Source organism: Elephantulus edwardii, unplaced genomic scaffold (assembly GCF_000299155.1).
Source record: "Elephantulus edwardii isolate Elephantulus edwardi_28Jun2011 unplaced genomic scaffold, EleEdw1.0 scaffold00151, whole genome shotgun sequence".
Classification (NCBI taxonomy): Eukaryota; Metazoa; Chordata; class Mammalia; order Macroscelidea; family Macroscelididae; genus Elephantulus; species Elephantulus edwardii.
In genome coordinates, this window is record NW_006399901.1 from 3,967,477 (window position 1) to 3,972,067 (window position 4,591).

The window sequence follows — 4,591 nt, forward strand, 5'->3', positions numbered from 1 at the left end:
ATAAATTCTGGATATAAGTCCCTTATCTGATACGTTATTACCGAATACTTTTTCCCAGTCAGTGGCTTCCCTTTTTACCCTACTGGAGAAGTTTTTGGATGTGCATAGGGATTTGAGTCTTTTTCAATTGCTTCCTACGCATCTGAAAGTTGGACAATGAATAAGAAAAGTAGATGAAGCATCAATGCCTTTAAATGGTAGTTTTGAACACTGAACTGGAGTGAGGAATACGGAATATGGACTGACTAAAGGAGAGACAAGTCTGTCCTGGGTTAAAAAAGCAACCAGATAGCTCCTTTTAGGCAAAGATGGTGAAACTCTATCTCACATACTTTGCACATGTTGTTAGGAGGGGCTGGGTCTTAGAAAAAGATTTCCTGCTGGGAAAGGTATAGAATCAGAGAAAGAGAGGAAGACTCTTAACAGTAAGGACCAGCACACTGTAACAGCGGGCATATCTGAGATGGTGAGGACGGCACAGGACAGAGCAAGGTGCAGACCTGCTGCTCCCAGGGTTACTATGAGTCATAGTGGAACTGATGGCTGGTCACCCATGGTGGACTTTGGTTGATGGAGCTTTCCGATTAAAACAAGTTTGGAAGCAGGAGCTGCATCCACTTCTGAAATGGCTTGCCTCCGGAAACGCTACGATCAGTGCTCAGGCCTTTTGTTCATAGTGTCACTATGAGTTGTCTACGAGTCGATGACACCTAACAATAATAAGAACAACAAGAACAAGAGCTAATGTGCCTGGCCAGAGCAGATGTTGGAGAAACCCTGTGTAATAAACACTCAGAGACCAGGCCTTTCCTGAGGCTGTTAGGTGAAATCAATTCTCTTTACCTGTATCCAGAATGGGTTGACTTCCCACCCTTGATTTCAAGCCAGTTGAGATAGATAGATATAGATGATAGATAGATAGATAGATAGATAGATAGATAGATAGATGATAGATAGATCGATAGAGATAGAGATAGCGAGAGAGAGAGAGCAAGAGAGAGAGAGAGAAACACTGTGCTTTTAATGCACTAAGTGCTTTGAGTTCTTCAGAAAAAATATAAGATTCCCATTGGAAGCCACACGAACTATTACCAGCTGCTTAAATATCCATTTGCTCATCTGCCACTCACAAAATGCTCTATTTATTTGCACTCTCCTCGTAGCATAGCAGAAGAGGGAGAATTCATTAAGGCACATAGTGAGGGTAGCTTTCAAAAAATAAATAAAAAAAAATTCTCATCTCTCAGTTTTACACAACACATAGTTCTCTGTTTAATGAGAACCCGGCAAGTCTATTTTCCTTAAGGGTTTAATAAAAGTATAATTTTAAAAATTAAGACAGATGGAGAAAGCGCCGAGGGAAGCTATTTCTCCCATTAACTCACAGAGCGGACCTTCTTGCTACCACAAGATGGGTGGGGAGAAACAAGACTCCGGGAGCCATGAAGAGTTTTTAAGGTTACATAAAACTCCAGCTTGGGTTTATGCAGCCCAGGGATTCCTGCCGAGTAGATAGGAATTAGATTTATTGGTTGAGTAATGGGACTATTACTAGCTGGCAGTTTAATTAATGCTGATATAAGAGCTTTGCTCTCCCTAGGAATCTGAACTCTGGAGCACAGGAGAAGAGCTGTTTACCTCTCGCCAGCCTCCTAAGTAATCTTGGTGGAAATGAGGTGTTTGAAGGAGGAAGAGTCTTGGGGTGGCGGTGGCTGGTGTCCAGGTAATTCTCAGTTCCCCATATGTGACCATGTGGCATGTCAGGGACAAAGTGTTCATGGCCCTTTGGCTTCTGTCCACAATGCTTTAGACTCTGGCTTCTTGTAGCAGGATAGAAGTTGGGATAAAATTGTTCTAATAATGTTGTTGTTGTTGTTGTTGTTATGTGCCACTGAGTAGGAGTCAACTCAGAGCTGACCCTCCAGTGGGTTTTCAGAGGCTGTCAGTCTCACAGGAGGAGACAGCCTATCTTTCCACCTCAGAGCACGCAGTGGAGTCAAACTGTGTGCATTTGGGTTAACAATGCAGCCACCAGAGGTCCCCTCTCTGGATGCCTAATGGTAAGAAGTTGCGCTGCAATCTGGAAGGCATGCTGTTCGAATCCACTAGCTGCTCTGAGGGAGAAGGATGGGCCATCTCTTCATGTGCAATGAATTGCCTCTATAAACTTGCTGGAGGGTGAGCTACGGGTCAGTGCCGACTCAATGGCACAAAGCAACCACAATGGCACAATTACTTGCTATGCATCTGAAAGTCGGACAATGAATAAAGATGTCAGACGAAGAATCAAGTTGTGGTGTTGGAGAAGGGAGCATACTGAACACCCCGTGGACTGCCAAAAGGACAAACAAATCTGTCTTGATGAAAGTGGAACCTGGATACTCCTTAGAAGCAAAGCTGGTGAAAATTTATCTCACTTACTTTGGGGTATTTTCTGAAGGAATCAGTCCTTGGAGAAAGACACCACACTGGCTAAGGGAGAGAGTCAGAGAAAAGAGAGGGAGACCCTCAGTGAGACAGAATGATGCCATAACTACTTTAATGGGCTTGGGCAGGACAGAGCTGGTGAGGATGGTGTGTAACAAGGTTCAGAGCTGCTGTTCACAGGGCTGCTATGAGTCGCAATGGGCTCCGCAGCACCTAACAACAAGTGGCACGACAGCAAGTGTGCAACTGCGAACTGAAAAGCTGGCGCGTTAAATCCACCCAATCGTCCATGATCATCTCCTCTGAAGTTTACAGTCAAGAAAACTCCATGTCGGTACCACACATTGTAGTCAACTTGATGACTTCCAGCAACAAAGTGATTAAAGGAGATAATACCTAGTATTGTTCATTTTTGAGGGCTTATTACATTTATTCGCATTGAGAAGGGTGTCTTTGTTATCAATTAAGGTCAGAAAGCCAAAGTTAAGCCACATTGAGAGAAAATATCAGACCTGGGACCAGAACCATGGGCTGCTTTCCCCTATATGACAATGGTCCAGTCAAAGCTCAGAGATTTTGTTGTTTGGTGCCATTGAGTTGACTATGAGAGGACGATGAATAAGGATGACAGAAGAAGAATTGATATCTTTGAGCTGTGGTGTTGGAGAAGAGCACTGAACATCCCATGGACAGCCAAGAGAACCAACAGATATGTCTTGGAGAGGGTGCGGCCAGAGTGCTCTTTGGAGGCAAGGGTGTTGAAGCTTCACCTCACACACTTTGGGCATGTTGCTAGGAGGGGCTATTCCTTAGAGATACTGGGAAGGGTGGAAGGTCGGCGAAGGAAAGATCCTCAGTCAGGGGGATTGACACGGTGACTGCTGCAGTGGGGTCTTGTGTGTCAGGAGGTGTGAGGATGGCACAAAATAGAGAAGTATACTTGGGGTGTGTGGGGGTGCGGGGGGATTGTATACCAATGAAGGAATTTTTCTTTCACTTTTCAAAGAGAAGAGCGAACTGGAGGTGGATAGGCGGGGAGAAAAGTGCAACAATGAATGAATGGAAATCCAAAATCTCTGTAAATGCTCATTGTCATTGATTAAAAAAAAGAAAACAAAAAAAAAAAATAGAGCAGAGTTCAGGTCTTTTGTTCGTAGGGTCACTGAGTCATATTCAACGCGATGACAGCTAACCACAAAACAAAATAGCCACGCTATGAATGACAAATAGAAATCTTACTCTACCCTATGCCATCCTCACAGACTCACTCACTCATGGACCTTGAGTGAGAACTAACTCACAAATAACCCTCCACTGGGTTTTCTAGTTGAATGGGAGGAAATTGTCCATTTTTCTCCTATGGAGCTGCTAGTGGATTTGAACCAACTGCCTTTAAGCTGGCAATGCAACTCCTTACCCACTAGGCCACCAGAGCTCCCTACCCTCAGAGGTGTTGTTGCTGTTGTTGTGTACTGTTGTGTCAGAACTGACTCATAGCTGACCCTGCAGAGGGTTTTCAGAGGCTGTGAGCAGCATAGGGGGGACTGTCCATCTTTCTCCTGCAGAGCAGCTGGTGGATTCGAACCACGTGCCTCTGTGTTGACAGCACGGCTCCTTTGCAAAGGCTCAATAGCAATGTGTGCACTACGATTCTTACTTAGCAGGTTTTCCTCCTACATCTCTAGAATTTAACACAGAATGCTGACTCATTTTAATACTAGTCTGTATAATACTCAGTAATGGAGATAAAGATACTTCCCTTTTCATCTCCAAAAAGAGCCAGCAGAATTCACATTCACTGAGGAGTTACTGTGTTGTCAACACAATTTGAATACTGTATGCTCGTTACTTCACTCAATTGTCACAAAAAGGCTAGATGAAAGAGGTGTGTCTATCATCACTGTGTTGCTGTTGTTATGCACCGTATTTCTGTAACTGACTCATAACTGATCCTCCAGAGGGTTTTCAGAGTCTGTAAGTTACATGGGAGGAGACTAGTTATCTTTCTCCTGTGGAGCTACTAGTGGATTTGACCCGCATGCCTTTAGGTTGCCAGTGAAATGGCTTACCACTTTATTTTTTTTTCTATAATTATATTTTATTAATTTTCATAAACATTTACAGAGATTTTGGGCTTCCACTCATTCATTGTTGCACTATTCTC